The sequence below is a fragment of the Rhinolophus sinicus genome, chromosome 1 (genome assembly GCF_057876585.1).
Source record: "Rhinolophus sinicus isolate RSI-liver-muscle chromosome 1, RSI-T2T, whole genome shotgun sequence".
Taxonomy (NCBI): domain Eukaryota; kingdom Metazoa; phylum Chordata; class Mammalia; order Chiroptera; family Rhinolophidae; genus Rhinolophus; species Rhinolophus sinicus.
Genome location: NC_142501.1, coordinates 204,455,890 through 204,474,318, shown reverse-complemented (window position 1 = coordinate 204,474,318; position 18,429 = coordinate 204,455,890). Strand labels below are relative to the sequence as shown.

The 18,429-nt window shown below is 43.9% G+C and overlaps 1 protein-coding gene across 1 annotated transcript in view; it reads right to left on the bottom strand.

The window, feature by feature from the left end:
• The window catches only part of FAM184B (family with sequence similarity 184 member B), a 77,794-nt gene that overhangs the window by 47,224 nt on the left and 12,141 nt on the right, over window positions 1-18,429 (bottom strand). The gene's annotated exons all lie outside the window — the stretch shown is intronic.

Sequence of the window (18,429 nt, the reverse complement as noted above, 5' to 3'; positions counted from 1 at the left end):
TAGTAGGTGCTTATCACATAGTAGGTACTCATTGCATAGTAGGTACTCATTACATAGTAGGTACTCATTAAATGTTTCTTTCTTCTTTCCTCTCACATTATCCCCACAAAAGTAAACATCCCTTGTTTTTGGAGATGCAATCTACTCTCCCACCCTCACCCCCAACGTCTGGAATTACTGATCAGATTTTTCAGCAGACCCACCCTTCTCCTGGGCTTGGTGCCTCACAGATCACCTGATAACTCTTCTCCTGCCACCTGCTAGCTTTCTTTCACTCACCACCTATGGTACTAAACTAAACTGAAACATCAAAGTGAGTGGCTAAGCCTCATTTATAAATCCACCTCTCCTGGAGGAGGCCCACTTCAGAATCCATCAAGGGACATGAATAATTCAGCAGCCAAGAGAACTACTGAGCACGTTGGTAAGTCTTCCCAAGGGTTTTAGAAATCCACTGCTAATGGTTTGATTTCAGAGAAAATTTCAGCTGAGGGCCTGCTAGGTTTTAGGGGTTGCATATTATAGATTTAACAAAGCTATAATTAATGGATTCTGAGCAGCAGATACTGAGGAAACTTTCCATCAAGTCTGGCAGCAGGAGTCAGAAGTGAAATGGAAAAGAAAGAAAGGAAATAATGTGTGTTGAATGCCGAGTCTAACCTTCTGTGGGCCAGGTACTATCAATAGTTTGCATTTAGCCTTCTAGCAACTCTACAAAGTGGACATTCTCATGCTTATTCCTATTTTACAGATGAGGAAGCTGACATTGAATGGGGTTAACTGAACACTTAGTGGTGACATAGCACGGTGCTTACATGGAGGCCTTAGAGCCTGTTGGACCTAGATTCACATTGTATATCTCCACCTCTTTCTAGCTGTGTGACCTTAAGTCATTGAACCTCTCTGGTTCTCACGTCACCTCATCTATGACATGGGGAACACAGTACCTATCTCACAGATTCATTTGCAGATGAAAATGACATAATGAACCTAAAACCCTTAGCAGCGTTCCTAGCACAGAACACATACTCAAGAAATTCTGTCTGTTAATACGCATTTTTCACTATTATTGATATTGTTGCCAAAAGTAGAGTTAAAAATAAACGATAAAATACATTAACTAATGTGAAAAATAATGCTAAAAAGTGAAGAACAGGTCCCGAACAAGGCTGGACTCCTGCAAGCAAATGGGTTTGGAATGGATTTCTAAACGGAGCCCAAGATGCTAATTAAAATCTCACCATTACCCATCAGAGAGCTGTTACTAGGCGCCTGGCTGAACATGGCATTGAGCTGTGAGGCATACGCTTCTGAGTAATTGAAGCCCAACTGTCTCCCAAAGCAATTTAGACTGAGACTGAGCTGAAAGGAAAGGGCAGTCTCTCCAGAGGCTCTTAATTAGAGCCCTTCCTCTTACTGGCCCAGGCCAACACTCACACAGATACGGCCTTGCCAGTCTTCTAGGGAGTTTCACCAGCTGCGTAAGATGTGGGACCTGGAAAGGGACCACCTTGTCCTTCAAATCTCAAATGACTTGTTTACAGCTGTTTGAAAAGCAAAGACTAGAATAGCCCCCTTTTTTTAGCCAACCTGGTCAGTAGATATGCGTATGTGTTAGTGATACTTCTTCTGTGAATAAAACGAATACAGAGAAATCATAATACCTCTCACAGGAAATATTTTAACAGAGAAGTAGGAGCATGAAAACGCCACGCATACAAACAAATGCGTGTGAACTCAAAAGCAGAAAGAGCCACTCTTCAAATTTACCTGTTTCGGTTACAATTTTATACATTTAAATTCTGAAAGCAGACTTTGTGTGCAAATCTACATAGACATGCAGATCCGTTTGTTCCATATAAATAACAATGAGTGCTAATGTTACTTTTACATAGCACTGTCCAGTTCACAAAGCAGCTTTACAAGGTAAACCCTACAACATGAACGATAAATATACTAAACGCCCATTCTAAATGAATTTTTATTTTCTCCACTGTTCTTTGGGGGGGAAAAATGTCTTTAAACATTTTCCAATCCATTCATTGTACCTTCTGCATAGTCCTCAGATAAGCAATGTTTCAAGCTAAATATTCTTGTGCAGACAACACCTTAACCACCCAAAGATCCATTTATAATACTCAGATCAACTGTGCAAATTGTCTTAGCAGCCCTGGCTGAATTTTTGTGCTCTGGCTGTACGTGGTCTCGAGTACAGCAGCAGGATGATGGGTAGATATTGCTCACTTAACCTCTACACCAGAAGTGGAAAGGACACACTAGGTCATATGCATGGGCCAGACATTTTTTGTCTCTGACTTACGAGGTCTGACAATCATGTTCACGAACTCATCCTAGACAAAGTGCTCCCTACCTCATTGCTGAATATCACTATGGTCACCTTCGAAGTACTCCCCTTGGGAAGCTATGCACTGATGCCAGTGCCTGGTCCACCCTTCAAAGCAATTTTGGAACTCTTTTTCTGGAATGGCCATCAGAGATGTCATTGTATTACCCTTGATGTCCTGAATGTCATCAAAATGTCTTCCTTGCAATATTTCCTTTATCTTCAGGTAAAGAAAGAAGTCATTGAGGGCCAGGTCAGGTGAATAGGGAGGGTGTTTCAATACAGTTATTTGTTTATTGGCTAAAAACTCCCTCCCAGACAGTGCTGTGTGAGCTGGTGCATTGTCGTGATACAAGAGTCATGAATTGTTGGCGAAAAGTTCAGGTCGTCTAACTTTTTCACGCAGGCTTTCCTGCACTTCCAAATAGTCAACTTGGTTAACTGTTTGTCCAGTTGGTACAAATTGATAGTGACTAATCCCTCTGTTATCAAAAAAGGTGAGCAACATTGTTGCAACAAGTTCATGAACTTAACTGTCACAACTCCTACGCTACCAGGAGCAGCTGTGGGAGTACAGAGCCCATGCCAGCCCACCATGTCAGGGATCTCAAAAAGTCAGGAGTAGATTATTTTAAGTTAAAATAAAAAGGATATAAAATTGAAGCTGCAACATAGTTCTGATTTTGTTTTCAAATCATATACACATATTAACAAAGGGGAGAATTAAGAATGACCAGTTATTTCTGGATGCTAAAAATGAAGGGTGATCAATTATTTTTTATTTTTTGGCTTTTGTGCATTCCCCAACTTCTTCTATGATGACTGTACACTTCAATTATAATCAGAAAACATCTAGGGTTTTTTTTTTTTTTTTTTTTTTTTTTTTTTTTAAGGATAGGGATATACAATCAAACCATTCTGCATTTAATCTGCAAGTATTTAAGTTTGAGACACAAGCCCTGGAAGGAAAAGCAGATTTTGACAAGGAGTGTCAAGCCTGAGGCCTCCGCCGAGGGGTCTGGCTTTGGCTGTGCTGCCTCCATCCGGCTGGTGAGAAGCAGAAGTTGGTCTAGTGTGGTCTCAGCAGCCGAACGATAGATGTGTTCTTTTCCATTAAGGACTTGGTTCTCCGGGGAAGATGACTTTAAGAGTCATGTTGCTGCTGTGGGTGTAATGATGTGTGAAAGGTGCTACTGGAAGCTTCGATCCAGGAGACAGAGAGCAACAAACCACAGACAAATAATGGATATCATGTTGGGTACAGCACTCTCGGCTTCCAGAAATGAGCTTTTGAATTCATCCTCGCACAAGCCTCTTCTGGGAATGAATGTGTATCAACAGTAAGAGCAGCTGGCTTTTGTAAAGTTGAGGGAAAGCACTGCCTAAAAATGTCTGGAATCATTTCCTCCAAATCACCCCCCTGTGACTATCCTGCATCAGGGCCCCTTCATCCTTTCCTTGCCAGAGTGTTGTTTGTAAACCCAAGGGCTGACTACGAGGCATCCTGCTTACCGCTGCAGAGAGGCTCCTCGTCACCCACAGCAGTGGCTCTCAACCTCTGCCCCAGTGTCCCTGAGGGTAGGACATGGTCTATGGGGGACTCACCACTGTACAGCCTGCTGGCTTTGTGAGGACAAAGTCAGGACTCACTCAACTTTGTGTCCACTTGCCAATCACTGGGCCAGGCAACTAGAAGCGGGCACACAGTGGGTCCTGTGTAAGAGGCTGGTGAAATGAACTAGGAGGGACTGGTACACAGCACTGTATCCTCACCATCTAACAGAACCCCTGGTCCAGAATTCAACAGAGGGTAAATGAATGAATAAATGAATGATAAAAAAAATAAAGGAAGAACTCTGTATGACAGCAAGGGGACACCATTCAGATGTGTTATACGCAAGTGAAATTATGCAGGGCTGCCTTGGAAGAAAGCATGCAATTATTATTTCCATCTAACAGATTAAAAAAAAATGCAGTTTGGTGATTTGATTCATCCCAGGTAACAAAATCAGAAAATAGAAATTATTTTTCAATAAACATCTAGTGAGCACCAAATATGTTTCAGACGCTGAATCCAGAGCTCTTTTTACTCAGTTCAAATCTGATAGCTGTCAAACTCCTATTAGCACATTCTTTTTTTTTTTTTTAAGATTTTTTATTGGGGAAGGGAAACAGGACTTTATTGGGGAACAGTGTGTACTTCCAGGACTTTTTTCCAAGTCAAGTTGTTGTCCTTTCAATCTTAGTTGTGGAGGGTGCCGTTCATCTTCAAGTTGTTGTCCTTTCAGTCTTAGTTGTAGGGGGCGCAGCCCACCATCCCTTGAGGGAGTCGAACCGGCAACCTTGTGTTTGAGAGGACGCACTCCAACCAACTGAGCCATCCGGGAGCTCAGCGGCAGCTCAGCTCAAGGTGCCATGTTCAATCTTAGTTGCAGGGGGTGCTGCCCACCATCTCTTGTGGGACTCGAGGAACTGAACTAACAACCTAGGGGTTGAGAGCCCACTGGCCCATGTGGGAATCGAACCGGCAGCCTTTGGAGTTAGGAGCATGGAGCTCTAACCGCCTAAGCCACCGGGCCGGCCCTAGCACATTCTGAAGGGTAGTATCTGGAAGGTGGCCAGCGTGGGTTCTGACAATAAAATTAAATACAAAATCATCTCTCTTGTCACTAATGGTGAGTCTTCTTTCTCTTGGCTGAGTTCCCTTAGTCAGTCTTATAAAATCTGCCAGTTTTAGAGGGTAGAAATGTATTGAGTACATATCCTGAAATTCCTTTCTTTGCTTTTAAAAAAGAAAGGTTTGGAAGTTATGAAATAATGCCCTTTCAGCATATCTTGTCTCATCCTTCTGGTCCAGTAGAAAATATGTGAAATTCCTTTTAAAATCTTTATGTTTTAGCAACTAAATCCTAGAAATGCACTGACTTACTAATCAGGACACTTCTAGATACAAAAAAAGAAATCCAAATCCACTAATTTTGGAAAAAGGCAATTTATCGGCTCATGTACCTGTAAAGCCCAGAGCCATTTGCTAGCTTCAAGTAAAGATAGAAAACCAGGCTCTTCAATGATGTCACCTTGACTCTCTTTCCATCTCACAGTTTTGCTTTTCTCTGAGTTGGCTTTTCTTCTTGGGCACGTTCTTGGCAAAGTCGCCACAGGCACCATCAGGATTACGTTTTACTAGCTTAGTGTGCCCCCAGAAAGAAAGCTTCTCTTTGTCAACATTTCGAACAAAACTCTCCAAGTTGACTCTATTCACCTGAGCAAGGTCATGGGTCTAACACTAATTCCCATGCCCAATGGGATAGAATACAGTGATTGGCTAATTTTAGGTCACGTGGGGTTCAGGGTAATGGGGTTGACCTGCCTCAACCACGTGGACTGAGGAATGACAGATGGTGTTGGTGACGCTAACAGTGAGGACACTCCTGACAACACTGAGAATAGCAACTACCACTTCCTGGGGGCTTACAAGGTGCCAGCCACTGAGGTCACCACATTATACACCCTCGCTCATCTCACCCTCACAACAACCCCACAGCAGGTAAGTCTCCTTACAGCCCAATTTTACAGACTGGCAAACCAAGGCATGGAGAGTTTGGGTCATGTGACTGAGATTATGGGGCTGGAGAGCAACCAAACCAGAACTCTCTTCCAGGCTCTCTCTTGAGCCTGTGTTCTTAACTGCTGTGTAAACCACTTCAAGAAAATAGGAATGCTAATTAAGGAAAAGGGAATTCTAATTCTGTGATTGGTAGGGTCTTAAGTGAAAGTAAATCTTAATTCTGTGATTGGTAGGGTACAGGCTAAGCTGCTACAAAAAGACTCCCCCAAATACACATGGTTTAATAATGTGGAATTTAATTTTCTCTTTCTGATAATAGTCCCAAGGCCGATGGTGGTCAGCAGTGGGTGGAAGGCTTTGGTCAACGACCATTCAGCTCTGCCACCTTCAACCTTGATCAGTTCTCAACCTGCAGCTTCTGTTATCTGGGCCCAAGGCCACTGCCACGTTTGTTGCCATTCCCATCAGTAAGAAGGGGAAATAGGGGAGGTCCAGGATAAGCAGCTTGTGCTTGGATTGGGGATGAAATGGAAGGTGCATACATCACTTCTCTCACCCCGCATTGGCCTGCACTTAATCCCATAGCTGCATGGGAGGCCGGGAGAGGCAGTCTCTGGCTGAGCTGCCCTGTGACCAGTGAAAGCATCGATGGTTCTATTACTAAAAGGAAAAGAGGAGGCAGGTTGTTCTCTCCATGCCAGTGCCTTAGAAAGTTAAAGGCAGATCTTGGCTTTCACCAAATCTACACTGTTTTATGCATAAATGAGGAAGCCAAGGGGCAGAGAGTTTAAGCAATTTGCCAATATGCTTAAACTCATCAGGGCAGAACGGAAACTAGAGCTTGTCCCCTAATTTCCAGTCCAACGTTCTCTTTATCGAAATTGAGTCTTCAGATTAAACTGAAAGGTTACCATCAAATTCCTAACTTGTGGCAGAAAAACACAATGACCTTTAGGAAATGATACCTGACTGTGACATTGCACAAATATTGAACAAAGGTTCAAAAGGAGTGAATACATGTCAAAAAGAAAGGTGAATGTAGCCACAGAATTTTAAGATTGTAAGCACGAGATCGCCAAGACTGTGTCTTCCTCAGGAGCCTACTGATTTCTATACCGACACACAGCTTGTGGGAAAGAGCCACGAATGGGCCTTTATCCCTTGGTTTTCAGTGTTGCTTCCACTGAACTTCAAAAGTCCCTCATGAGAAGGATAAAGGGTCTCAGAACACCCTAAAGGTGGAGCCCATATGACTCCCAGGAAATCCCACTTCTATCTCTTCGGGTGTTAGGTATAGAATTTGTTATTCTCTAATATGGTTCACACTCAGAAACTAGTCAGTTTCAATTCAATCACCTCCATTCATAGAAGTCCTTCCCTTTATCAAGCACCATGCTAGGGGCACAGGGATGCAAAGATACAGAAGCCATGGTCTTTGTCCTAGGAGCTTACCACTTAGTGACAAATACGTAAAAAACAACCAGGAAGTGGCATAAAAGTGACATAATGGCTGGATATAGAGTGGTGGCTACTTTATTTTCCCAGAAAACCATATTGGACACACCATCTGTGACCGACTCTGCCCACAGGGCTGAGTAGGTATTCTCGGCTGGGCTGATGATAGAACCCCACCCCTCTGACCTAAGTGATTGGCACAGGATGGGCACGTGAACCAAGGCCAAGCAGAGTCCTTCCGGGGGTCTTATTCATCGAGATGGGCGAGAATCTCTCTCTTGCCTATTCGGTCTGAGGGTTGGAAGGATGTAAATTCAGAGGGACCTGTGGCCTTATTCTCCATCACATGGAAAAATCCCATTAGTAGGACAGAATGACTGCCACACAGACCAGTGCAGGGATATAAGTAGGAGAAAGAGTTACAGAAATCCGTCTGACTGAGACAAATATCCAGGTCCTTGCATCACCATCATCAGCATCGTCATCACAATTAACACTTTTAGTGCTTACTTTATGCCAGGAATGGTGCCTACATAAAATGTAGACATTTTACATCATCTCATTTAATAATGATGATAGAATTATTAATAAAAGTATGAAGGTATTATTATTATTCTCCTTCTTTTACAGAAGAGCAAACTGTGTGCCACAGGTCACACAACTAGTGAGAGAGCCGGGTCATGAAGCCAAATTTATCTGACTCTAAAATCTTAGTTCCTTCTACTGCACGCTGGGGCCCTGACCCACAGGCACTGTGCCCTGCAAGCTGCAGGCAGACTGAGTGTCCCGGGCATTCAGACCATTGGTCCTCAGGCTGGACTAACTCTGGGGAGCGCTTCTTCTGTGCGTTGATTCCTGCTGGGTCTCTGCCCCAACCTGACCTCCCTTCCTTGACCGACATGGGTGCAGGTCCTCCCTGCAGGCAGACATCTCAAGTCTCGTCCCAGGACAGCTGCCCCACGGTGGGCATCAGACTCTGCCGCTACAGTGCCTACCCTGTCCAGAGTAGAAAGAGGCATTTGTGACCCCCACATAGCATCTCCACAGGAATGCATAAGGGTACAATCAGCAAAATCCAAACTATTGGAGACTTTGCTGGACAAATAATCCAGTTTCTTAAACAAGTAAAAAAGGGGAGGAGGATATGTGTCTGTGTGTGTGTGTTTATGTGAAACTACAGATTAAGAGAAATCTAAAAGACATATCAACCTATTGCAATAAATACATTCTTATTTGAATCTTGGTTTGAAAAGAAAGTTGAAACAATGTTATTGGACAAAACTGTAAGACAATACAAGGAGTAGAGGGAAACATGGATTAAATGTGAACACTGACCAGATATTTTCTGACATTAAGGATTTATTGCTAATTTCTTCAGTGTAATAACGGTATTACGAATATGCTATAAAAAAGAATGCTTGCCTTTCAGAGATACATACTGAAATATTCGTGGATGATCTACTTCCAAGATTGCTGTAAAATAATCCAGAGGTAGGAAGTAGATATGGGTCTAAATGAAGCCTGATTAACATACATTGGTCATTTCTGAAGTTGGGCAATCGGAGTATGTTGTACTGTTGTTCTGTCTAGCGTTTTATAGGAGGATACAGTAAGCCCTCACTTAGCGTCATCAATAGGTTCTGTGACATTAAGCGAGTGAAATGACCTATAACAAAACCAGTTCACCATAGGATAACTGTTGATACAAACATTTAAATTCCCACAGCATCTCATCACCATTATAACGAAACGACGTTGAATGAAATGATGTTATTCAGGGACCTGCTGTACTTGAAATTTTCACTGCAAACAGTTATACAAAAACAACAAGAAATGCCTTGTTTGGGAGCTCATGATTGGCATAACCAGAATCACATCAAGAAATTCAGCTGCCAGGAATTCTGAGAAATACAATTGTAAGCTTTCCAGGATCTGTAGCACATGCTAGAATCAGGGCTGAAATACGTGTGAGTGAGATCATCAGCAATGTCCATCTTCAAATCTGTATCTCAAACCCTGATCGCTCTCTTAAAGGACCACTAGAAATACCCAACTGCCCCCTTGCAGCTTGACTTCCATGCCTCCCAGAACTCCCCAACTCAGCATGTCCAAAACAAAACTCATTTCCCCCCAGCCCTGCCCCACCCCCACTAAACCTGCCTTGCGCTAACTAGCTGTGTGACCTCAGAGAAGCCCTTGGCTGGTCTAGTCTCCAGTTTGTGAACTGGGGGAAGATCCAAATTACCTCAGGTCATTTCTAGCTCAAGGAGTGTACAGGACTAAAACTTGCATCTTTTGTCAGTGTTAATTTGATTATGGATTGTTTTTAAAAAGCAACCCACCTTAAAAGGGACTTAGCCTATCTATTTGCAGAAGCAGCGATATTTTATGATAATCTTAGTATCAGTTTAGCCATCAGTGGTTATTGTATTCAATACTGGCAACTGCAGTATATTTGGCTGACATTTCAAATAGCTCTCAATTGTGTTCAGCATGGCCTTGTGTATCCTAGAACCAACTAGCCACGGAGCTGAGCACCTGCCTCCCTGCAGCAATAGCCAAGGAACTGTTTGTTATTGTGAAGATAATTTAGATGGCTGGGCTTTTTTTCAGGCCCACGCTTTTGTATCTGTTTCAGAAATGTGACAGGTGCAATTTTTTTCCAAGGCAAGAGGAAGAGATGGTTTGGACCCCTCGTGTCTGTTGAAGCATCTGTGGAAGGGTGACTTGTCATTTTTATTGCATAAGTGAGGGTGCTCTCATGGTGAAGTGGAAGGGGTGATAAACAAGATTCTTGGAGGCCGTTAAGTGGTACTTAGTGGGAGGGAGGCCTGAGTGACAAGTTCACATTGCTCAGGGATCTCTGCTCCACGCCACTCTACACTGGCAGACTGACCGTGGTGTTTGACTTCATTTCCCTCTCCTCAGAAGGTTTACCTGATTTAAGAGGGTTAAAAAAGTCAAGTAAGCTTAATACAAATGGAATAAAAGATAATTGGGAAAAGGCAGATCAGCTTCTTTAGGCCCATTCAGAATTTAACCCTGCTATAAAAACAATGCATTTTAAATTCAGTTGATCTTTTATCAGAGGCAATACAAGTGTGACGTCAGCTTGGGCACCCTACCCTATCCTTGAGATTTAAAGGAAGTGTGACTTGCGCCTCCATGAAATATACAGTGGGAATCCCAGCATCACCCGCCTTTGGGTTTTCAGGGGGCTGGCTTCTGTTTCTCCCTGTCCCCTCTAGCTCCACGCTCCTGCTTCCGCTGGACTCATGCCCTCATTCCTCAGCTCATTGTCCAGATGTGCTGTCCTGCTTCTTGGCCAACGTTGCGAAGCAGTGGTCCCTGCCCAGACTTCTTTACTCTCCCAAGGGCTGCCTCTGCAGGGGTCAGTGGGCAGTAGAGTTGTCTGCAGCTTGGAGGGGTGTTACACTGCATAGCATCATAGCTCAGTGAGCAGCTTAAAGATGGATATGAGGCATCTACGTTCTTAAAGAGAATTCAAGAAAATGTTCAGCCATTCGCTGTCATGTTTTACAGCCATTCGCCCTCAGGGCCCCCAGGAAGACACGTGAAAGCCAGAGGGGAGGGATGTGCCCTCCCTTCAGGAGAGGGAGCTGGGGGAGGGGTGGGAATATCAGCAGCACTGGGCAGGAGCGGCCATGGGGCCCCTCTTCCCTAGGAGGACAGACGGACAGGGCAACCGGAAGCAGCCGCGAGGTGCTGTGAAAAGCAAGCGTGACAATGGGTGTGCCACCCAGGACCCGCAGGGAAAGAGGATGGCATTTGCTATGGGTGGTTAACAGGATCTATCTTCCAACTAAGTAAACCTGGGCGTGCCCTGCAGACACTTTCTCCTTGCAACAACCCTGAGGCAGGCAGGTGAGCTGGGCACTGTGCCTGTTAGACAGATGGAGACAGGGAGCCATGGGGCATGTGCACAGGGTGATCTAGGCAGGGGTACAGCTGAAACCAGAACCGAGCCTTCGGATGCTGTTATGAACGGAGGTGGGTCCCCACCCAAATTCATATGTTGTAGCCCTCACCCTGATGTGACTGCATTTGGAGAGAGGGTCCTTAAGGAGGTAATTCAGGAGGTCATAAGGATGGAGCCCTAACCCAGTGGGACTGGTGTCCTTATAAGAGGAGGAAGAGACATCAGAAACCTCTCTCTCCTGACGTGTGCAGAAAAAAGGCCACATGAAGACAGAGAGAGGGCACTGTAAGCAAGCCAAGAACAGACCCCTCCGCGGACACCAACACCGCCAGCACCTTGCTCCTGAACTTACAGCCTTCGGAATTGCGAGAAAATAAAATGCAGTTATGTAAGTCACCCAGTCGGTGGTATTTCGTTATGGCAGCCAGAGCTGACTAATACAGATGCCAACACCTGGCTCTCTGCACCAGCTTCTCCCAATCCTGGCCCATCACCCAGGCCACCAATGACCAACTATAATGACTTTTTTCAGGGCTCAACCCACCTTCCCTTTTTGTACCACCTGCCACCAGACAACACTCCCTCTTGAAGGCTCTCCTCCCGTGGCTTCAGAAACTCCACCTTCACCTATGTCTCCTGGTATATTTCTGAGGGCTCTTGTTTATGGCTAGCCATCCCCAAGGTTCTGTTTTTGATACCTTTTCTCTCTGCAAATTCTCCCTGGAAAAGTTGTCAAGAGATCTATTGCCATAAGGATTTTGAACAATCTCCTCCATACCAATGAACGGAAGTACCCAGCATAGAATCAGCTTGTACTAAGTATTAGCTGAATTAATGAATGAATAAATAAACAAACACACAAACTATCCTCTATGAGTTGAGAATTCTTAGTCTAGAGAACTTTCTGGGCTTCAACCCTACTATCTTAGTCAGGGACTGCCCACAATAATGCCGCATAACGAACTACCCCCAAAACTCAATGACTTACAACTAGAAACATTAGTTCTCATGTCGGTTAACTGTGCTTGAACTGATCTAGGCCAGACCTGGCTGAGTAAATCCGCCTTATGGTTCAGGTTTCCTATCTTCTGGGCTTGTCTCCAAGTTGTGAGCTGGATTCAGGTCTGCTCCCTTAGGGCCAGGATACGGGGGCAGTGGCCACTCAGCATATGCTTTTCTCATGGTGATCCCAAACGGCACAAGCACATTTAAGGCCTCTGCCTGGGTCCACATCCTCTATCTAACACTCCATAGACCCAAGCAAGTCTCAAGGAGATGCCCACCATCGATGGGATGACGAAGTAATCTCTGCTTATGGGGTGGGGCGGGAGGGTAGGAGCGAGTGAAAATTTGCTGAACAGAATGCGAACATGCAGACTAGCACAGCTATATATCAAATCTTCCACAAGACATCTCCCCCTTGGATGTCTTACAAGCTCCTTAAATTCTCCACGTTGTTTGCTAAACACTGGCAGTCTGCCAACTCCCTCCTTTTGTAGAGTTGGGTCTTCTTGTCCATATCCAATTAGCAGGGGATCCTTCTGGATTTGGACAGAACACCTACTTCTCACTGCCAAGTCCCCGAAATTCTGAATCATTCACCTTCTGGAACCCCTCACTTGGCCCACACAGCCGGACAGCTCTCCCATTGCAGACATGTGCCTAATTCCCTCCTGTGTTGTCTGTGTTTTTCGGACACTGCATCCCAAGTTACTCTCTACGGGATGCTCATTTCTCAGCTCCCATCGATTTAGCACTAGTTCTTCCCCTGTCTGTCAACCAGTTACCGAGGGCCCGGCTTGTCCTGTGTGGCCGCTTGCCTAAGTTACAGCGAAGAGACTGGACACTGGACAATACTTTAGAGCACTCACCTCCTACTTTGGAAATGAGCTTCTCTCCATCAGCTCTTCTCTGGAAATAGCAACTCATGGACTAGCCTATGAGCCACCTCTTGTGGAACTGACATTAGAACCCACCACAGGGGAGAGAGGTCAGCGAATGAGTTACTCATTAGCTTTTACTTTCCTGCGGCCTGGTCTAGATTACGTTCAGAGTGCACACATGCAAACATAACCCCATCCTCAGCTCGAATCTCCCCTCTCATATTTATTTAGGCTGTCGCCAGACAATTTGATAGGCTTCCTCAGGACAAATGGGCCCTGCTCCAGGGGGCAGAGGACGGGAATAGCAAGTTTGGGTGGACGCACTTTGGCAGCGCGAAGAGGAAAAGCTTTGCGAGATGAATGTCGGCAGCTTTGCTGGCTCTTGCCTTGCTGTATTAATTTCTCCTTTAAAAGAAAGCTGACCCATTTTTTCCAGCCTGCAGCGCTAATGGACTCTTTATTCAGAGGCCATCCTTCTCCCACATAAAGACCTGCATTGTATTTAATGATAAGTTTTTTTAATGGAATTTGCTATTTCTGGGTCTCTGGGAAAATGCCATTAATGAGCTTGCAAGTGCAAGGAATACCAGATGGTTGAGGGGCATGCTTTTCAAGGGCAGACTACCCTGGCAGGAAAACGAACAAAACCCAGAAACAGGTTCTTTTTCACTTTGTTGGAACTGGTCTGGCTCAACTGCAACTATAATCTAGACACGTTTTAGAAGAAAGATCCATGTCCCCTCAGTGGGTCTCCTCACTCACGTTGCACCCAGTCACGTAAACAGGCGTTGACCTATTCCAGGTTTGAAGGGGTGACAGATGTTAACCTGCTTAGTTGACCCACGTGTCTTGGTTTAGCTTTGCACTCTGCTGATGATTCCATTATGATTACGATGCCAGAAGCGTTTATGGATGACAGAGTAAGGAGTGAGCACGTAGGACGTCGGGGAGCGGGTACATGAAGAGTGTTATCTTCACATTAATCTTTCTTTTATTGCCTGCAGTGATTCAGCTCTGGCCTCAAACCCAGAAACACAGAAGCCTTGTGGTTAACCGGTGGTGCCCTCCTTCATAAAGTAGTTTATTGCTCATCTTATTACTCCACAAGAGCCTGCCAAGTCGCATCTGTACCTGGGAACAGCTCATTGAAGCACATGCAGTACTTCTCTTCAGGGAGGTCCCACTATTTTGGCATCCTTTGCCATTTCCTGTGATGTGCTGGCACCCAGCAATGCTTTCGCACCCTTACAGAGGGGAGTTTTGCTGGTGCATCCACCCTTTACTGTCTGCCCTCTGTGTCCCTGCACTATTGGGGGGTGGTGGTGTCAAAGATGTATAAATAAGGCACAAGACGAAATCCTTGCCCTCAAGGGTTTAACAGTTCAACGTAATCCAACTCATTACAGAATAGTATTGAGAGCAGGGCACTACGTGAGAAGCGGTTGGAAGTTCAGAAAACAACGAAGGCAAAATAGAGGGTCCTGATTATCCTAAAGGCGAGCTCAAACTGTCCTCAGTCTGCAGCCTCACCTGAGCTTGCTTAGAATGCAAATTCTCAGGCCTCCCCCTTGAGCGACTGTGGGGAGCCATGGTTTCTTGCAACCCTGAACCTTGCAGACTGGCTCGGTTTCTGCCCCCATAACATTGTCTCTGCCTTATCTGAGAGGCGCCTAACGGCTGCTGAGGAATGTGGTGGAAACGGCCAGTTCCCGGACACAGAAGACTAAGGGCTTTCTGGACAATTGGTAGGTTCTGTCTCCTTGAGATATTTACTTTTGTGAGTTTCAGTGACCTTGTATCTTCTATGTCAAAGTAAAAGATTTACTTTCGCTGAGATAATGCATATCTTCTTCGTTTAACTGCATGTACTCAAACTGTATATATTGGTTAGAGATAATAAACTCAGGGCTTCAGCATGACTGAAGACCGGCCGCATTAGCATTTGTGTGTGTCTTTTATTTCATTCCCACTCCCCCATTCAGGTACTGATCGACTCGTGGCGGCTGGCCCGTCACAAGCGACTAAATGAGAAATGCTGCAAGGGAACCCAGACATTTGTGTTCAAACTAATGTTTGAGCAGAAGTGGCCGAAAGAGCTTCTAGAGAAGTAGAGGAAATAAGACAAACACATCGTCTCACTGCTACCAGACAGCGCGAGCCCAGTGCTGGGCAACAGACCAGGACCTGTCATACAGACCAGGACGTACACAAACCAGAGGCCCCGCACCCTTTGCAGTGGTTTTAGAGTCAGGCTGGAGTCACAGTCAACAATGGAGCTTTAAAAATGCATACTTGCCGGAGCCCCACCCAAAGGTTTTAATTCACTCGTCTGAATGTGTGTTAAAAAATAAAAAAAGCTCCCTAGTTGATTCTGACAATTATCAAGGAGAGAACCTCAGGAGGGGTCTGAGAAGGGAGAAGCCTACAGCAATGGTGAATGGGACACTGTGATAGAAAGCCAGTGTATTTGCTTCCCGTGGCTGCCATAGCAAATCACCACAAACTTGTGGTTTAAAGCAATGGAACTTTGTTCTCTCACGGCCCTGGAAGTCAGAAGTTCAAAATCAAGGTGACTGCAAGGCCGCGAGCCCTCCTGAGGCTCAGGGGGAGAATCTGTTAGTTGCCTCTTCCAGCTTCTGGTGGATCCAGGGTCCCGTGGCTTGTGGCAGCTCAGCTGCAATCTCAGCCTCCGCCTTCACACGGCCTTGGCCTCTTCTGTGTGTTATCCTGTCTCAAATCTCCCTCTGACTTTCTCTTGTAAGCACATTTACTGGAGTTAGGACCCACGCGGATAATACAAGACGATCTCATTTCAACATGCTTTCCTTACTTGTATCTTCAAAGACCCTTTTTCCAAATAAGGCAGCATTCACAAATTCCAGGGATTTGATATCTTGCTTTTGAGGGTGGTGGTGGTGGATTTTTCGGTCTAGCACAGTTATTATCAAGAGAAGACAGCATCGGCCAAGTGCACAGTTAGCAAGCAGCAAAAACAGACTGAACAGCCTCTTGGGCTTGCAATTTTAACAAAACGAGAGACTGAAGTTCAAGGGGCAAAGTTATTATGGTAGCTGTTCAAGATTCAGCAGGCAGGGGCAAATCTTTTCAGGAAAATTTTATACCCAGTCTCCCTCAGAACACTGGGACAACACTATTTCTGATGAGGATATCAGAGATTCACAGTAGGTCTTTCTGCTTTGGGACCTGAAGTTTCCACAGGTAAGAAAAAGGCTTCCTCACGAGTCACGGACAAGACAGGGAGAATTGCTGGTGTGCTAGTATGCGTCCCACTGAGCTGTGAGAGAGCTGTTCATTTCCCTGAGCCCTGGAAGCATTTTCCACGTACATCCTCTTACCCTGGAGGTTCAGGATGTAGTGAGTAACTTCAAATAGGTCCATTAAACAGTCATGATGTGAACTGACAGCCTCAGCCCAGGATTATGTCACTGCAATTTGAAAACAATGATGCCATTGTCTCCATAACGATGAGTGTTCCAGTGTTCGGGTTGTAGAAGAGAGTTGTAGAAAACGTCCTTTAAAACAGCAAGCTTTGTAGTTCACAAGTCAGGACCTCAGTACATCTTGTCCATTAGACTGTTTTCAATTAATTGCTAAATATGCCTCTCTCCAGGTCTCCCTCTTCCAATCTTCCTGATATTCTTTCATGGGAGTCTACCTGTAACAAAGGTGAGTTCTGCTCACAGAAATCTATCTCAAGGACATAATCTAGCAAGTGTGCAGGAAAACAGTCCAGGGTGTATCCATGCTGATTATAATAATGAAAAACTGAAATCAATCAAAATGTCCACTCATAATAGTCCCTGCCTATCTCAGGGAACCTTCTTTGATTGTTCAATGTTTTTGCACTTTTTGTTTGGTAGCATATCAAAATGGAAATTTAATTTTTGTATAAAAACTGGTTAAGTTCTTTTAACCAGTCTCTATTCAACCAACATGTGGATAATAGTCCTTATCCTTTCTCTGGAAAACTATCACACTTCTGTTTACACTACTTGTTACCTGTTTATGCCAGTGGTATTTACTATGGTAATGATGTAATTCAACACCATATTAAATCAACTATGTGAATGTAAAAACCAAGTTGTTCCTATGAAAACCGGGTTGAATGCTTTAGAAAGACTCAATAAAGGCCACTTACTAAACAAAAAACTGGTATCAAATTAGGTGTGACAGAGAAGTAAAAAGTTTTAAAGGTTTGGAAGGATTCTGAACTCAGATTCAAATTTCATATAATTTTCGCATGTAAACAGATATTCTTCTTTTTTATCTTTTTTTAAGCATTTAAAAATGTAAAAACCATTCTCAACTCACAAGCCAATACCAAAATGGGAAGTGGGCTAGATTTTGCCTGTGGGCCATAGTTTGCTGAGCCCTGTTTTAAGTTGAAATAATATTATGTTATGTATGTGCTAGGTTTTTTCTTTTATGGTTTTCATTTTTCAATTATTCAAAATGTCCTAATGACATTGAATAAGAGGGCTTCTATTTTGTCTGTTCATACTCTTTCTACTTCTCTTGCCTGTAAGGTCCATGAGATAAGAATTTTACCTGGCACATAACAGGTGCTCAGTAAATGTTTCTTAAATGAATGAAGTGAAATTATACACTATTCGTACAATGGAATACTAACACAACCATTAAAAATTATGACAGAGTTCAAGATTTGTTGTGAAGGGGAAAAACGCTGGGTAACACAATAGTAATGTATAACTACTTTTAAAATTTGTATGTCAATATTTGTATGGGAAACAGTATAGTAGGAGATATACATATATATATATCAGTATATATACATATATCAGAGGTCTTTCTGCTTTGGGACCTGAAGTTTCCACAGGTAAGAAAAAGGCTTCCTCATGAGTATACATATATATATATATATATATATATATATATATATATATATATGTGAGTATATATATATGTATATATATATCCTGGCATAAACAGGACAGAGGTTCTAATGCCATTCGTTATTATATCACCATAGTTATTATGGATTTGGGGATGCTTTAAAAATCTCTTTGGCTTATCTGTATATTTGGCTTTTCTAAAATGGGTGTGTTTTCTGTGTATGATTGGTCATTGTTGCTTTTATTTTACCTAGTAATGCTGGTGTCCTGAAGGAATTTGCATCTGACCGAATGGAAGCACCAAGTTTGGTCACACCCTGTATTTGTGGTCAGGGGCTGGGAATGACTAAGCTCGATGCTGGCCT